We start from the raw sequence: 19,187 nt of genomic DNA, 5'->3' as shown, positions 1-19,187 counted from the left end.
AAAACTCATCAAGTTGGTCAGTTTTGAACTCTCAAACTTCTTTTTTTTTTCTTTTAACAAGAGAGTTTATTCCGGATTTCAATATTCCAATAGAAATGACTTAACTCCCTGCATCTTTTTTCACCAATCTCTAATGTCAAAAGGTGCAGACACTTAGTACTGCTGGGCAAAATTGACATAAATGCTACGTGGGGACAGAGAAGCCTGGCAAGGTGCAAAAGAGATGGGGACTGAGCACTCAATTTCCTGGAAATACCAAAAAGAGACATCAGCTCAGCTCACAAGATGTAGCTGAAGAGAGAGAAGCAGCTGCAAAGAGCAGAGCAGGGCTTCAAGGACCCAGATTGCACTGAATGCTAAATACTAAGGGGCCCCAGAAAGATCTGGTGTCTGGAGCATGAAAGTGAGGGGAAAAACACACTTATTAGCAGAAAGAAAGAGCTAACTGCTCCAAGAAAACAGCTTCCACATAACAGCTGGAGCAGAAGAAATAAGGTCAAGAATTTGTAGCGATAGAAAATATTAGTGAGCTTTATTAAAAGAGTATGGATTAGAACTAGAAAGGCAGAAAAAAAACATCAGGCTCCAGGGAGAAATCTTAATAAACCACACAGAGTGCATGACTGCTCTCCTCCTTCCCCCCTGTGAGACACTGGCAGAAACAAGTTTTAATCAAAGTCTTCACTAGATAGCAAAGATGCTGAAAGCTGAGGTAGTGGGGGTTAAATGATGGTGACTGAACTGCAATGAAAGAAGAAAGTATGTCTCCAAGTGAGATGGGAGCAAACGAGCGAGGGAAAGGTAAGAGAAGACAAGGAGCCTCTGGGATGCAGATTTGGGGGAAAGTAAATAACTGACTTTGTGATCAACTCAAGGGAAGCAGTTTGGGTGAAGAAGAAAACTCAGGAGAGAAAACCTCCCTGATCTGAGCTCATAGAACTTCAGAGATCCTCCAGAAGCTGAAGGATATAGCCAGTGGGATTTTCAGATCTTATCCTAAGGAAAGAACAGACCCACTGCTCCACGGGCAACAGCTTGCTCTGTTGAAAGCCCATTTTTTATTTGTATTCAAAGGGCAAGAGAAGATGCAGAGGGCTCTGAGAAGCCATCATGTGCCAGGTCACTGAGATGGTACGGACAGACACATGGCACTGAACTGGGGATGGCTGGCAGAGACCAGCTGAGCCCATCTGGGCAGGGACATGAAGAAACAGCAGGCTCCTTATGAAAAGGAAGCACATACTTCAGAGGTGAAAAGGCAGGTAGGACGCTCAAACCAAATGACCATACAATGGATGAACACACAGGAAAGAAAAACGAGCTGCGGGATTCACAAGTGATGGCACAAACCTAGTGCTGAGGTCAGCAGCACACTGTGAAGCACTGCTCCTTCTACTGCCGTCCTCCTCCAAAGACTGCCACCAGGCCACCAAGCATAGGCAGAGCTCAGATGCCTGCTGGGACAGAAAAGCCTTTGGTAATCACCATGTCCCACACCATCAGCACAAGTAAAGGGCAGAACTACACACTCCGATGAAAAATGTAACACGTTCTTTCATTTCTGAAGCTGTCTGGCCTTTCATAAAATTTAAATAAGCTCAGATAACTCTCTTCGTAGCTAAAATCTGAATATAATGATATTCAAATATACTGTCTTCACACACACAAACAACTTGTGAAATTATTTGCCAGCATATTAAGCCACTACACCAGATTGCTTGGCAATGGTGTATGTCTTTGAAACATGCAGATGCTTTTCTTTTAAAAATAAAAGAGAAAGGAAGAGAAAAAGAGAAGTGAGAAAGAATTACAGTAGGATCTGATATCAGAGTAACCCGAACAACAAAATGCAGAGACCCTAACCAGTGTTTTATCATATCTAGAGAAATGGTTAAAAGATATCAAGGGACATTATGAATTTCCATTTGTGCGTGTATATGCACAGATATATATGCCTAAGCTTACGGATAGATGCACACAAACAGGTACATGTCTAGAAGAACAACTGTGCAAAGTCTCACAAACACTGCAGTAGTGTTTGTCACACAGAAGCTCTGGCTCCTGTTGCCAGAGGACAACAGACAAGCTAGAGGTGTGGGTACAGAACTACAGGCATGATAACTGCTGAATGTCATTCTGAAGTCTCCCATACGTAGCCTTCCTGGGGAAAAAGGATCATCTAAAATTAGCACATCTATCTCTGAGATCCTGTAAAAATTACTTTGCAAGTGCATATATGTACGGGTATCTATATACACACTCCAAATCTACTGAACATCATTCTCCAGGCATGGGCACAGACTAGAATCCAGCACTGCGCTGTGGTAAACAGAGGCAGAAATGGGCAAAAATAATGAATTCTCAGAGCAGTGAGAACATTTCACATGTCTGCCAGAAAGGAAACGTAGGAGCCCCAAACCCCCCGAAGTGCAAACTTTGAAAGCTTTCCTAAAATGCAAGATATGGAAATTATTCCAGCGAGGGCTGAAATGGAATTTGCAGTACTCCCTAACGAACTGCTGCTGCTCAGTACTTTGTAGTGAGTAAGCACGCCTTCCTGAGAAGAATATACAACTGCTATAAAAAAAAGGTTAACGCAGGATGAAGTAAAATGGGATGCCATCCAGCCTTGATCTACACAAACAAGACAACATCTGAAGCGCGCAAAGCAGCCCGTTCCACCAGCTGAAGGATAATGAGTGACACCTTATTAGCTGACACAGGAGTGGAATATCTGTTTTCTCTGTAATCTGGACGTGGGCAGCTCCACCACAAAAGGATGCAAGCGCTGAAGGGAGGCATAAACATAATGCCCCTGTACGAGGCACACACATCGCAACAAAACGTGATCCAACCTTAGGCTGCAAACCAGACCCTTTTTCACAGGTAACAATGGCACTTTCAGGGAAAAAAAAAAAAAAAAAAAAAAGTTCTTTCTAATGAGCAATTGATTTATAAGTCATTACAACCATTTCAATAGGACAGGTCATTGCTGTTTTCGGTGAGCATTAACAAAGCCACACACTTTCCATGAGCCCAAGTTCTGGGCACATTCTGATCCCACCAACAGCAATTAGATGAGCGTGTTCTGTAGCAGCACGGTGTCAGGAGAGAAATAGAGACATAAAGAGAAACACTGAGAAGACAGGTTGTCACATTCTTAACTTTGCATTAATAACAAATGCTGTTGCTGTCTATTCTGGCACATTTGCAAGCTTGCTTTTAAGTACAAGGGGCTGGCATGCATTTCCACTATAGATAGGAAAACAAGAGCAGCCTTGTTATGATTAAAAGGGTCTATTTCCCTCTGCCTTCTGTCTTCTCTGTCCATCTGCACAGCTGCTTTGAACTTGGCCAAATCCCAGTGCTGGGGTCGCCTGCAGTACGTATTACATATACATCAGCAGCAGATTGTGAGAATTTGCTGCTACCGAGGAGAAAAACCTCCAAATTCTCACATAAGTGGTTGATGAGTAGTTTTGGAGAATGTTCATCACTGCAGATAGCCCAACCTTTTTGGAAATTGCAGCAAAACTATCTGAAACCTCTAAAACCATTTACTGTTTCACGAGGAGAATGAGATAAAGCCAACGTAGACACCTGCAAAAAGGAATCACTGTTGACAAAATGAATTCTGCAGATGCCAGTAGCTGATGGCACAGCTGGAGAGAGGTCACCAAGTTGGCACATGAGAAGGTAATTCCTCTTCAAAAGCACACAAGTAGAGAAATCGGATGAGTGGAAGCACTGCATGAAACAGCCCTGTGGAACCGGGACTGGTGATTTGTTTGCAGAACTTGGGGTCGATGCTGAGCAAATACAGAGTTTTAGGCTCTCCCCTGCCTTTAGCCTTCTCACCTACCTCCATCCAACAGAAAGAGAGCCATCCGAGCTCTCCCTCTCTAGCACATAACACTTTCAGCACCAAATTCTCAGAAGAACCACAGTGTGTCGGCATTTGGGGATGGCCACATGGAGGGAAGAAAAGCAGAAATGACCAGAGGAAAAAAAAAAGTTATTCCCTTTGTAAACTTCTGTTGCCCAATCAGAAACCTGCAAACACAGAAAGACTTGCGTTGGCCATGAGATGCCATTCCTTCAGCGGAGCATGAAGACTCCTAATGGTGTCTTTCATGCAACGCAGCTAACACCATTCACCAAAGAACAACAGGCAGGATGAAAGGCACCCACGGGCTCATCCCCATGATGCCAAAAACCCACTTTCACTCCCACCTGGAGTTGTGCAGGTATCTCCATTTAATTACCATGAGTTTCCGTGTTGCTGACTGGTTGGTGGGATAAATAACCCATTTCTTTCCCTTGCCAACTTTTTCCCCTCGGCAATAGATGCCTGCTGGCTCAACCCAACAATTACAGCTTTTATCAGTTCTGTTTTAAAATGCTTCTATTCAAATGGTTGTGCCTCTCATTCCGAAGAGCAGCGGATAATAAAGCAAAGATGTTCCCGGTTGCAACCAGACTATTTTTAACCTCAAGCAAATCAGGAATTACACATTCATATTCTAAACTGTTTAAGGACATTATACTCATTTCTTTTACAGTTGATTCAATAAACTCTGCCTGCATAACAAATATCCCTACTACAATCACACGTTATTTTTTCTTTTTTTCCTTTCCCAAGAAGAGAAAAGCAGTGGGTACGAGGTGTCATCTGGGAAGAATTAATTAGGTCTTCCCAAGTAATTTTTTCAGGGCTGTACATTTTGCTGTTCGATACTGTATCACACAACACCCGATCCTTCCCCATCCGTGCGAGCAGCAATGCCACCCCCAGCAGCGAATGCCATATTCCTTTAAGGAAAGGTGAACAATAACAATGAAAACAAGAGGATACACATAAGGAAAACAGAAACACTGCCACACCTTTAGCAGGTTAAAAAAGACACACTACGTTGTGTTTTGTTTGTTTGTTTGCTTTAAACTTGTAGATACTCAAGAGGAGTATTTTGCTGCCTGTCTCTGCCTTACATTCCTCCTCCTTTTTCTTCTCAAAGAAGACGCCGAAACTGTCAATGTGATCATTTACCGGCACATAAAAAATAGCACTCACGATAATTTTAGCAATAAGAAAAAACTCCGGACCTCATCATCCGACACCATTTTACTTAATCAAACTGCAATCACGGTAACGAGCTCTCTCCTGCCAGCGCTCGGTACATACCTCATCCAGGGGTGCTCCCAAAGGAGGGGTGCAGACGTCTTTGGAACAAAAAGATGCCCACGTAACAGAAACCCCTCCGGTCACTCTGGAGGGTTTCGGACCAAATGAAGGTTTCACATGACAAACCCCGCGTGAAGTTTACAGCGCTCGCTCCCTTCCTTCTGCTCACCTCCCCCCCCACCTCCTCCCCACCTCCAAACGTCAGACAAAACCCAGCCAAAGCCCAGCGCCGGGGCGTTCTACAGCCGCCGCCGGGTGCCGGGTGCCACCGCTCAGCGGAGCAGCGCTGCCCGCAGCATCGCGAGCCGCCGCTATCTATCCCGGCCGCGGCGGAGCGGTGCCGAACGGAGCGCCGGGCCGGGACGAGAGAAGCGCCGGGGTCAGCGGAGCCCCAGCGGGAGCTCGGAGCCTCCGGGGTACGGCCGCCCGTCCGCCGGCACCTCGCAGCCGTCCGCCCCCGCCTCGGCTCTCCGGAGCCTCCCCGGGGTGCCCGGGGCGCAGCCCTCAGCTCCGCGGCCGCTCCGCCGTCGGGGCGGGCGGCGTCGCCCGGCGCTAACAAAGTTCGCGGGGCGTCGGTCCCCCGGCTCCGTCCGCCCCGCGCCCTCCTTACCCTCCGCACGGCACCGGCCGCGTCCCCCGCCCGCTCCGGCCGCGCCGACCCCCGGCAGGGAGCGGGAGCGCCGCCCCGCCCGGGCACCCCGGCACTGGGGAGAGCCGAGGAGGCGGTGCCGGCGAGGGGAAGGAGGAGGTGGGAGACGTCTCCCCCCGGCTGCCTCCCCTTCCCTCCCCTCGGCGCCTCCTCTCCGATCGCCGCCGCTCTCGCTCGCTCGCTCGCCCGGCTCGAGCGGCTCCGCCGCCCCTCCGCCGCGGGCCGCCCCAGGCCGCCGCCCCCGGCCCTCCTCCGCCGCCTCCGCCCGACGCCTCGGCGCGGGGAGGCAGCGCGAGCCGCTGGGCGCCGGCCGCGGCGTCCCCCCCGCCTTTCGCCCCGCTCCGGTCCCATTTATGAAGCCCGTCTCCCATCACGTGTTAATGTGCCTTTTGTCCTGGCCCTGGCAGCCGCGGAGGCGCTCCGCACGCACGGGCAGCGCCGGGGGAGCGAGGAGGCGGCCAAACTTCGCCCCGCCGCCCGGGGGTGGGGGAGTGGGCGGCGGGACGGGGAGCGGCACCTCGCCGCCCGGCAGTGCCCCGCGCCCCGCCCGCCTGCTCCCCCGCCACCGAGGAGCTCTCGGCTATCGGTAACGATTCGCCCCGTCGTGCCGCGCTCGGCCGTTACTCTCCGCCGGCAGCCCCAGCCGGACCGGGGGGGCGGCCCGCAGCCAATGTGCGATGCAGCGCCTCCTCCGGCCCGCCGGGGCGGCCCGCGCCTCCCCGCCGTCAGGGCGCTCCGGGCAAGGAGAGCCGGGCGTCCCGCGGGGCGAGCGCACCTCCCGCCGCGGCGTTGGGGCCCCCGCCGGACCTTGAAGGCTGCTCGCGAAGGTGGGGTGGACTCAGTGTGGACTGGGCTCCATCATGGGTATTGGAGGTGCTTTGGTCGCAGCCACCTTTGAAAGGTGTTCCCTTCGGTCGGACCAGCACCATCTCTCCTCATGCTGGTTGCCAGCACTGAGTTTCGCGGTCATGTATTTGTCTTTTCCCCGTTATCCTCGAGGCTGACAGTCGTGTCTTTGGCTGACACAACAGCCATCATGGTGGCAGCCAAAGGTACCACAGAATCCCTCAGGTGAGGGCTGGGATGGCTCTGAGGCATAAGGACAGCAGCAGGCACAACTGGAGGGCTGGGGTTGATCCCAAAGCCGGTTCTTAACGAATATGATAGCCAGCTGGCTTTGCTCAGTGTGCTTCTCCCTCTGCAGTGTCATAAATATGGATTTGTCTTCACATGTATTAATACAGAAACATGATAAATATTTATCACTTGACAGGATCTGAAGACATTAACTGGTCCACCTACCACATCTGCCTGTGGCGGAAGAACACTCTTCTCCATTGCTGGGAGAAGACACACGGAGAGAACTACACTATCCCTGGCTGGGACCATGGAGATCAGATGGTGGTGTTTCAGGTGCGCAGCCTGAGAGGAGCCAGCACTCTGAACACCATCACCCCAGGAGGTTTATGCAGTCGGGCCCTGCGCTGAGGCACTCAGCATCTCAGGGCTCTGGGGAAGCAGGCCCAGGAGCATGGACCCATTGCTGAGCTGTTCCTAGAACCTGCTTCCATACTGATGGCTCCATCATCATTATTGCCTACATTTTTCCCCACTGCCAGCTCTTCTTGAAGGTAATCATTAAATTAACAAGAAAGGAAATTTTTTTTCAAGTGGCGTTCCTGTGAGGAAAGTGAAGAAGAAAAAAGGCTAACTCATTTGTGCCCAACTCAAGCTTCTGATATTAGTCAGGCTGCTTGGTAATTCAAAAGTGCTGGTGTGTGAAAGGAACTTTATTTAACACTGCAGTAGAAACAGAGCAGATTTTTCTTTCCCTTTCTGTTTCAGAAGGTACAGACTTCTCAGAGGACTAGGAGTTTTCAAGGGATTCTCTTTCTTTGAGAGAGGCTGCCATTTTTGCCTTTCCTGTGAACCTAAGCTTCTCCTCTGCATCCATGAGGGAGGGACACATCTCACACAGGCAAGTCACATCCAGCAGACATCACTGGACAGAAATCAGTGAATTTCGGGGTATGCGTTGCTTCCTGCTCATCCCACCTCCGCCTCCGGGCCTTGCTAGAAGCTCGCCATCCTGAACTGGGACTTACGCCAGACTCGGGGCACTTCTTCTTTCTGTTGCTTCTAAACTCAGACAGCAGAGAGGGAAGTTGCAGTGCTGAGAGATGCAACTGTGCCTACACACTAAGGTTCTTCCCCCTAAAATCCCCCACAGTTGCTACTGCCAGTTCAGTCCCCAGGCGCAGCCGTGCTGCAGAAGGCGGGATGTGTTGAGATGCAGCCAGGGGTGACTCAGGCACCAGGTTCCCAGCCTTCTTGGGGTGTCCCCTGCCCCTCGTGCCTTGTGCTCATCTAGGATCTTGCTTCTAACGCAGCAGTTTGCCAAAGCGATGGTCTCTGCGATCTTGCGACGCCTGTTCCTGGTGGAGCTGGTTGGAAAACCTCAGAACAGCTTTCCATTGGAAAATACAGCCCTGTCAAAATCAAACCGCTCTGCAAACTTGTGTTGGTTTCACTGAAAATGTCATTTAAAAAAGAGTAAGTGATGGAGGGATGTTCCAACAGTGTGGGAACATCTCGTTTTGACATTTCCAACTAAATGTTTCAATTTCTTCTTTCAAAACGAGTTTTGGTTTCAAAATATTTCATTTTATATTATGTATTACAAAATAATACAACCTGAATAACACGTTTCCATTCAGCTCTAATTAATTTTCTCCACGACGTTCTTGAGGCAGAGAATACTACAGTCCTCATTAGGTGCAAAATTTTCAATCCCCAACACCTAGGAAAACAAAGGTCCCTGAGTGTGCGGGGCTCCCAGCCACGTGATGGAAGTCCAAATACGTACATGGTCACCTTTTTAGAGTGTGTGATTATGAAGGAATTTAAGCCTTGTTACCAGCTGAAAGAAAATCGTTCAGTAATAGTGATGAGATCTGAAGGAAGAGATGTGGAAGTAAGCTGTAATGTGCAACCTACTTATAGGTTTACTCCTGCTTTAGCAGGAGGGTTGCACTCCATGATCTCCAGAGGACCCTTCCAGCCCCTATGATTCCAGTTCTGTGGACCCTAAGAGCAGACATTCTTACTTTTCTCTTGGTTGCTCCCATTTAGCATATTCCAAAGAAGAACATCGGTCAGATATCTGCTGGCTGCCCACAGTGCTACTGCAGCTGTGACTTCCTTCAATTCTTGTTTCAGAAAGAAGAGGAATGAGGGTAACACACGAGATAATCCAGCTGCTCCTGTGCTCTTCCTCAACATGTCACCATTTGTGCTCTACTAGCTTTTTTTTTTCCTTCAAAATACTGTATTTCATATTTTTAGGAAAAATAAACATTGTCCATCACTTTATGAATGTTGTATTCCAATAGCAAAGCATTTTATTTATCTATTTAGGTTGATCAGATGTACCTAATGAGTGAGCCTGATGATTTACTTAGCAAAAATCCATATAATGATCAGGTGAGATGGTTCAGTGGTCTCATAAAGATCACATGCATCCTGGTTTTGTAGACTCTGGAGTTCTGTGGCTGCTTGCAAGATTTTCCCATCTCTCCTGGTCAAGAGTCTTTTCTGCAGCCGTCTCATGTGATAAGCTTAGAGGTATTGCTCCTTTGTATCACTTCATCCGTGGTAGATACAAAGAACACACAAGAAATAAAGGCTCTCCCAAAAGACATTTGGAAGTACATTGTCTTCTAACACCCTCATTCGTGTCCCGTTCACAGGCAAATGGTTTTTCTCAAGGTTTATGTGGCCATTTCTTAACTCATTTTGAAATGAGAGAAAAGATTTGCACTTATGTCAGGTTCCTAATTTAGAAGATTGTCTGCATGTCTCAAAGCATTATCTATACTTGTCTGGCTTAGGAGACTTTGCTGCTAGGATCTCACTGAGAATGAAAGGTGCACAAAACCTCTTCCATGGTTACACAGCCATAAAATCTTTGGAAAATTGAAGAGGGTCTCCATCAGTTCTGCTTCTGCTTATCCTGAGGGCCATGATAGAAATTCCTACCAAAACAAGACCTTAAATCCTGAGCATTTCCCACTCTGGCTTCCTCTCCCTAATGGGTAGAGCCTGAGCACCTCCAACGATCAGGCACTGCTGTAGCAATAAAAGTGTCTCATGGGAACACGATTTTTCAGCTTTTTTACATTTTTCTCTATCAAACAGACCACGTTAGGTCGGGATCCAGAAACTGATTAAACAGATTTGCCTGTTCTTTTTTTTTTTTCAGCAGTATTGAACACCCACAGCTTTCACTGGCCCCAGGAGCTCAGCCTCTCAGAAGGTCCTGCTGTTTGTCTTCCTGTGCTGAGGAGGATAACAGTATCTCACTTCTCTCGCCAATGTGAGGCTTTTCCATTTCAGTGATATGTTCATCAAGGAGGGAACTGTCTCTTAGTAGTAGTTTGTAAGCATCTATTAAAGCCCCAGTCCTGGCTATGACCTGCAGGCACTGTCGTGCTGCAAATAATAACAATAAAAACCCAAATGTTATTGCCCAGAAGTAGCTTTACTGTCATCAAAGCAAATAATGAAAAAACCCCAAACACTCAGAGAATGATAGAATCCATGAAAGCGAGTGGGTTACCTGGGGGCTTTGCTAATTATCCAGCTCCATGTGCAGTCAGATGTTGGTCCCTTGTGCAAGGTCGAGCTGACAGCAGGCGGTCCCTGCTCATGTCACAGCTGAGGATGGCAGTGTCCCTGCTCGGGGTTGTCCCCACAGCATGCGTCAGCCTGTTGCTCAGCTGGCCCTGCCCTTTCCCCAGATGTGACCTTGGCTTTTCGATGCAGCCAGCTGGTGAGAATGAGCGATGTGCTGCTGGTTTTTGTGATGCAGATATCCGCCAGCAACGAACAGACCGAGACCACCGACTCTTCTCACCCAGGAAAAGAAACAGCTATCGTATGGAAATGACTTTGCGTCACTACTGCCCCAGAACCAAATTAAAACTGGTGATGCAGCCATTCAAGTCTTTCTGTCCCATCATTAACCACCCCCTGAAGCTCTCCGGTTCCCCAAATATTATTCTCTTCCGCTTCTTGCTTTGTCCTTTTAGGTTGGAGTTGAGCAATGACAAACCAATTTAGTCACTGTTCTGTGTAATTTAGGTTATGAACTCAGTGAGTTAGGAAGATGAGAGAGATGTGTAACACAGTTAAGAATGCATATGTTTTTGTAAAAAAATCTCAACCCATTACTGACAGGGGCATTAATAGCCCTATCAAACAGAATATATTTGAGCTCAATCTTTTGCCGTATTGATTTCTGGTAGTGTTTTGCCTATTGTGTTGTGGGTGGCACTGCAGGGCACTAACAAGGTTTTTTCCTTTGCTCTGAAGGCAGTGATGCTGTGCTGTATCACGTTCCTTCTACCAGCTCTGGAGAAAAGAGAACAGTCAGAAAACTGGTGCAAAACCACTGCTTTGAAACAAAGGCCTGCCCAGATCTGTGGCAAGGAGTTGCTTATCTGTCATCTGTTGCCTGCCACACACTTATTTATGCTTGGGAAAGGATCCTTACAAACGGTGCCTCTCTCCTTCCTTTCTCATTCCCTCTGATGCTGAAGCCTCGGCTCCAGCAGGCTGGAAGGAAGCTTCTGTGCTCTGTGTGAGGCCACAACATGGTGACTGTGGCTGGAGCAGAACAGTATGGCTTCTGTGACTCCAATGGGCTCTGTGCTGCAAACTACTCATTGCTATGTGCTCTGCTCAGTGCAGTTTCAGATCAACTCACTATGGATATTAGGAAAAATTCTTCTTAGGAAGAGTGGTGGGATATTGGCACAGGCTGCCCAGGGAAATGGTGGAGTCGCCACACATGTTCAAGAACCATGTGGATGTGGCACTGAGGGACACAGTCAGTGGGCATGGTGGGGGTGGGTTGACTGTTGGACTAGGTGATCTTGGAAGTCTTTTCCAACCTTAATGGTTCTGTGATTCTGTGATATTCTCTGGAACAAATGGCAGCAGTCTTGTGAGCTTTGGGATTCCAATTTGGGAGTCCCTTTTTGTGCAGAGGTTCAATCCCCATCTACAGCTCCAGGTGAGGGTCTGTGAGCTGTTCCATTAAGGATGCAATCAGCTTTGCACATCTACTCCAGCATTTGTGCCTGTTCCTTGGGAATTAAAAGCTGGCTAAGACACATCAACTTCATTTCCCTCTACCACGTGAAAATTACAAAATGCTGCTCTAGGTGAAAAAAGGAGGTCGCCAGAGAGTGTTACTCCTCATGCTGTGTAAAGAGGATGGGTCTCTTTGACCTTGGGGATGCTGCCTTTGAACCTTATTTTTTATATTTTTCTGACACAAAGGAAATCACTGCTGCTCCTAAGTGATCTTTCAATGCAGAGAAACACCCTCATTAGTTTTTTTTCCCACCTTCTCACCTTCTTTCATTAAACCATACTCTTTACAGTCCCAGCTGAACAGCAGGGAACATTATGAGCTGACTGAAAAGCATTTTCCTTTGTTAACATGTTTTTTCTTCATCAAGCAATAGAACAGTAATGAGGACACAGATCATCTTTTCATTATAAGTATGCATAGCAAAGTACAAAAGGAAAAAAAAGCGGGTCCCCAACATAAATAAATAAACAACATAGCTGTGTGACCAAGGGAAGAAATGGAGAGAAACAAGATGACAAAGCTTTCCCTTGTGCTCTACCTTTGCTAGTATACAGAGGCATCAAAGTCAGGAAAGTCTCCAAGAGATGTTGGGTGCTCTGAATGTTGCATTTAATGGAAAAAGGCATAGATTGCATCTGCAGTTTCTATGCAATGCAAATCGATATCATTCATCAGCATGGCAAAAGGAACCAACAGATAAACAAACAAAACCCAACTGAAAACACGCCTAAGATGACTCTGAAAAAGATTGGCTCTTTCATAGAAATATACAGATTTGTTTTCCCTTTTAACTTTTGTTCGCATTTTCCTTGTCCCTGATAGATACAAAAACAACCCCTCCTGTCAGGTTTTAAATAAGAACAGTATATATCAGCATACACGTTCAGTTCCAGAAAACAGAAACAATTACAAATCTGGATGAGGGTTGCACATTTCCTAGCTCAGGTTCCCTATACAGTTGAACTGTGTGGAGGAGGCACTGCTTCTGTGTGTGTGCTTCTGTGATGCTTAATAAGGAGAGACCGCTGCTGGAGAATGGAGAGAGAGCTCAGCTGCCCCCGTAACCATAAAACCCAGCTGGAATAAAGATCCATAGCACACTCTGTTGGAGCCATGTTCCTGGGAACCCTGTGGTGTGTGTGCTTAAAGATTTCTGCAGCCTTCCCCTCTGAGGCTGGGTGTCTAAGCAGTGTGGTGGCAGAGGGAAATGCAGTAAGCCTGGGTGAGTTGCTCCCCTGCACTTCAGCAGAAACATGCAGAGATTCTGAAGGAGTAAGAAACACAAACTTCCACCTCTCTTTTGTGCCAAGCTGCACCACAGTCTGGTCCTCAGCAGACAGCCTGGCTGTTTCTTTCACCTCTGCCAGCTTCTCAATGCCTTATTTATTTTATTTATTTATTTATTTTTAGCCATTATTACAATTATTGTGGCTACATTTGCTCATATGGTCAAAGCTTGCTAATGCTATCCATCCCTTCCCCCCGCAAATTATTCATTGTTATGTCACTAGCCTCAGCATAAAATGTACATTTGCGTGCTTGTTTTCATTTAATAAAACCCTTTGGTCACGGAAGCACCATCAGCCCAGGTTGTATTATTTCAGAATATACAGCTTAGATTCTGTGGCATCTGTGTGACTGAGAGCATTTTCAGCTCTGCAAAATGGGGCCAGAGGGAGGTTTTCAAACAGTGGGTTTAAACATCAAACCCCAAAAAGGCAAAGCTGAAGCCTGCTCATCTTTTTCTCTGCTGCAACAAGGGGGAATTGGCTGCCCTGACACAGCCCCACACCATCACTGGGAAATAAATCCACTGTAATAGGAGTGAGTTTCTGGGCAAAGATTCACCAGTGCAGCTCACCTGGCAGCACAAAGTATTGACTAAGGAAGGGAACAGGACAAGCAGAAGTTGGGAGAGAGGTTCTTCAGATGAAGCCTTACAGTGACCGTTTTGGCATGACCCCATCTTGAAGCCCTGTTGTGAATAGTTGAGTTTTCTCACATGGTTTTGTGGTTAGGAAGGGCTTTTTTGACTTCCAAAATCAATTAACTGTACGAAGAGAATGCTAAAAAAAAAAAGATAATGACCAGAATTTTATCTGAAACAAATCAACTAGGATCTTTGGGAGCACCCTTTATGTAGGCTAAGGAAAGCTGACTTCTGAGCTCCAGCCTGGGGAGCAGATTCAGTAATAAAATGTGGTCTTTTAATAGCTACTTCCCTACAACATTTAGATTGACAGCTCATATTACAGAATATTTAAAAAACAAACAAACAAACAAACAAACAAACAAAAACCCAAAACAACTGGATCACTTAAGGACTAGAAAAAGGACTAGATCATTTTATTACCTACATTTCGATGCCCTTTTCCTATTTCAGTAGCCGGAGCTTATCGTCTCTTCATCTGTGTTGGCAGTGGCTCAAAGGGTCATATAACCGTCTGAGTCAATAGCAGAGCTTTTAGCACCAGCACCAGGAACCATCTTGGGCAAATGGAATCCTGGATAAATTCTTCAGTTTTCCCCCCATCAGCCATTTATAAAAGCAACTTTTATTAAATCCTCAGGTACTTCTTCTGCTGCAGCTGGCAGACCATCTGAGCAGCATTTTCTATTAAACCACAGAAGAAAGAAGCGGAAGAGTTTTATTTACTTCACTGTTGGCTTTCATTTGTTTCTGCAATTCTTGTTTTCTTAAGGGTGACCAAGAAAAGCTGCAACGTATGCTGCAGCATCAGAATTTCTCTGTTCACAGAGATATTTTGAGATGAAAAGATGTAGGACACGTTTAGCCTGTTGGTCAGGGAATTGTTGTCTGGTTAACTTTCTAAGAGTAACACAGAGAGACTGTTTTATACCATTAGCTGATTTGGGAAGCCAGCCTGTCAGACCATGTTTGCCTATTGTATCAAGTAAGAAATGAAATAGTATGATGAGGTATACTTTTCTGACACTGATCACAAACTCGGGATGTCTCCTCTCATTAAAAGTGGTGCATTTGTGGTTAAGTTATTCAAGATGGAAGAGTGGCAAAAGACACAAAGCTCTCTCATGTATGCTCATTTTCTAAAATGTGAAAGTCTTAGCCTGCGTGTGTTTGCTCAAGTAAATTTTGTGCTAGATTCAATGGAATAGAATTGACCTTCAAACAGGAATTTCTATGGCAAGGATTGTGGAGTCAAATTCTGTTGTGCCTGATTTTTGTCCTTTATGCAAGTCTGTGTAACCTGTGCCTCCCACTTGCTTTGTACTCTTCCCCCAACACACACACCTTCACCCCATCGCAATGGGTATTACTATGGAAACAATTGTGTCCTTGCTATTGTTAAGGGCAGCTGAGTGACATCCAGAAATCCCATATACCCGCACAAAATTGTAATAGTAAATCATCTGACTGGCTATTCTTAGCCATTCTCTTTCTCACTAAGAGAAGGATGATATATAAAGGGGCATTATACGGAGGATGGAGCAGCTTTTTTTTTTTTTTTTTTTTTTTTTGGTCCTGGAAATTTACGACTGCTCGACTGAAGCATAAGAGTAAAGGTAAAAAACTCAGAGCATTTTGTGAGCAGCAGAACTAATGAAGCCTGGTTCCCTACGGGTTTGAAGCCTGTGGTCGGGTTCTCTGGTGACTAATAAAGCACTGGCTGTCTGATCACATCTCTTCTGTTAGCTGGGGCATTCAGGGTGTCTCTATGCCATGTGGTCCTCAAATGCTCAACAACATTTGGATTTGGATTGCAGCTTTTTGTCAATGAGGGTACTGACAGTATCTGTCTCATCTACCCACACACCAGTTCTCATTGAACTTGGAGAAATCTAACATCACATCCCTATGTTTCTGTTAGAATTGGTTGAAATAAACAATCAGGTTTGGGAATTATTAGCAGGGAACAGACAGACATAAACACATTGGAGGGTGCCTTGTGCACCTCTTGGAAACTCAGCCTGAAATTTTGCTTAAATGCTTCTTCCTTAAATTCTTATTCCTTAAATATTAGGATATTTTTCACAGTGAAAGTGATGAAGCTCTGGCTCAGGCTGCCCAGAGCGTGTGTGAAGTCTCTGTCCTTAGGGATACTCACACACCAGATGAGGAAAGCCCTGAGCTACCTGTTATGGCTTCAGAGCTGTATATTACTTGAAAGGTCACTCTGCTTTAGGGCTGGACTGGGCCAGATGATCTCCAGAGATCTGTTCTGATCTGAAGTTTCTTAGAATGCCTTGAGTTGGAAGGGACCTTAGAGATCATCTAGTTTCAACACCCATGGAGTTTCTGTGATTTGGTGTTATTTTTTACTTCATATTTCTTTTTCTGCAGCATTCAGTTACCCAGGAAGAATCACAGCCAAGGTCAAATTCTTGAGGATGTTGTTCTGATAAACAATGCATGCATGCTGGGGTGAGCTAACCCTCCATGTGAAAGTTCAGATTTTTGCTGAGACATACTAAGACTTCTGTGTTGTGTCTTCAGAGTATTTTTTCCTTTTCAGTTCATTTTGGCTGTGTGTAAAGTCACTGTGAAATTTCATGTTTATGTAAAAAGGTCCTCCAGCTTATGCCACCTCCCTGCCTGATAAACTGGAGAATGCCATGCAGGCAACAAGACCCCTGGAGTCAATGTGTCTTACAGATAACAGATGCCTTGTAAATCACTACTTTTCCTGCATAATTCTGGGCTGTGTGCTCTGAAAAACTTTGCTCAAGTGGAAGGAAAAAAAACGGAAGTATGAAACACAACATTTTATTATGTGATTGCCTATCCCAAGTGCAATCAATCTGTCCATTGAGCTGGCAGTGTTTTAGAAGTAGATGAAAATCTCTGCAGATCTGAAGAATCCAAATGTTCTCTGTTGGGATATATTTCTAGACAGCAATGCACAAACATCGTCTACATACAAAAACATCAGTATTTGTTTTTTTCTTACTCACTTTTTCCTTCAATGGACTTTAGTGCAGTGACAAATGGTAAAATGGTAAATTAGTAATGAGCTGTGTGGACATAATAAAACATGTCCAGCATAACACAAACCTTAATTCTTCATGCAGTATTGCCTTTTGCAGCAGCAAACTCAACTCTGCAGCAATGTTGCTGGTGCTATACGAATGCTTACCTCACGGTAGTGAGGGGGCCCATGGCCAGGTGGGAGAAGCATACTGGTAACGCTGAGCTGAGGAGCTCTGCCCCAGGACAACAGGTGGGTGCCAAGAACAGCCAGAGGCAGCACAAGGTATCAATGGGGCAATTATGAGCAGCATGACAAGCAGCTGTCACAGCACGCCAGCTGCCTCACCACCAACAGCTCACATTTGAGAGAAGGAAGAAGGAAAATAAGCCACCAACAACTGACCCTCCCCCTCGACCTGCGTTGACAAAACTGTGTCTAATCAGAGCTGCTGCATCATTGTTTTTGAGTTACTCCTGTCCTTTTTCACCCCTGCCCGCTTCTCGGTGGATGTTGTACCCTCATTTGTCTGTCATCTCTTGTGATTGTGGCATGAAGGGCACAAAGCAAAAGGCTCCTGACCTCATCAGGAAGGAAGGAGAGTTTTTAGATACTGGGGTCTGTGTGTGACACATTAAGGGCAGGAATAGGAGAATCTTTTTTTTTCTGTAGCACATCCTGGTAATTTTTGCTGAGTTGCACCATTCTTGGTGCAGCAGGGCTGCTGTGAGTGGCACTGCTAGAATTACAGGAATGGGAATGGGAAGTCACTGTGGTCTGACCTTTCAGCATAGGCTGGTGCCTTTTTCCATCCCTTGGGATATCATAGCAGCAAGCATGTTGACCAGTATGCTGTGCATAATCACATACTGGGAGTGGCATACAACTCTGTATTATTACTCCTGAGCGTGTCTGCTTGTAGGTGTTGGCATGCAAGGTCTCCAAGTCAGTGAAGACTTATTCAATGGAGTCAGTCCTGGCAAGAGATTCAAGTGATCCACCTCCGGACATACCTAAATGCAGAGCTCGAGTTCAATCCAATCCTCCTCAGAGCATGAAGTAGTTCTGAAATGCTTGGATCTCCTGTAAGTCTAGGTCACACCTGCTGCTTCATGTTAAAAATCTCAGGTGTGTAGGTGCTACACATGCACTGAGTCTGGGAAACTCAGGTGGGCTTTAGGTTTCTAGTTTGGAGCTAATTGAATTGCCCTGCAAACTCAGCTGATGGCCCAGAGTAGCTCTCTACTGACCTATCTGGGGGTCTTGGACAGCTGCAGTTAACACCTAAACACCTTCATAAACATGCCAGAATGTTAGTGTCTTAATTCAGAGCTGATTCCATGTTGGATTCTCTTGTAGAGAGTTTCTAGAAAACAACAGATAGTTATAATGATAGTTATAATAAAAATCTTAGTACTTACTGCAAGGACACAGCTGTTAGTTGAGGAGCAACTTAAATTAGCACATGCAAAGCTTTGTGTCACTGCAGTAAAATAGCTTCCAATACCTGCTTTAATGAATTTAAAGCTCAGTAATATCCCTGTGCTGCATTGCTGTCTGCACACCTGCACACTGCTGGTCCTGAGGCTAATGCTGCTATTGAACCACCTCCTCCAGGATCATGAGGTCGCTGCACTTTGTGAGAAGCAAAGATTAACTTGGCGATGTGACCGTGCATTTTCTTAGCTGGTACCAAAGCCATCAATCATCTAAGTCAGGCTTCAAAACACAATGTCCTGCGTTTTCCCTGCAGCTTCTTTTTGGAGAGATGAAGCACATACATCCCACAGCCTGGAATACCCACAAAGAAAGACATTTGCTAAATTATGAATGAAATCTATCACTTGACCAGTACTGCTGCTAGCGTGGAAAGCATCCCCAGCCAGAGGCTGATACCAGGTTTAAGATTGGCTTCGAGCTCAAACTAGCTTCTAAAATATATGTAAAAGGAAAGAAGATGGGCATTTGATGGTTCATTGCCAGGGGATAAGGTTAGTTTGGTGGTTTAAACTCAACACTGAAGAGTTTGGGTCTTGATTATTGTTGTCATGGTTCTGCTGCTCTCTCTTGCATGAGAAACAAGGCAGTGAGTCCTTCAGCACTGCCTGAGCTATCAGAGGACAAGGCTACTCTTGACAAGGATCCTGGCAGGAGGGTGTTGGTGCTAATACTTGCCCCAGATCCAAAAGCAATACAGCACAGCGGTGCTATTTTGCGTTTTTGAACCCAGCAGGTGTCTTCGCTGTG

This window comes from Tetrao urogallus, assembly GCF_951394365.1.
Source record: "Tetrao urogallus genome assembly, chromosome: 2".
Taxonomy (NCBI): domain Eukaryota; kingdom Metazoa; phylum Chordata; class Aves; order Galliformes; family Phasianidae; genus Tetrao; species Tetrao urogallus.
Note: the sequence above shows the minus strand (reverse complement) of the source record.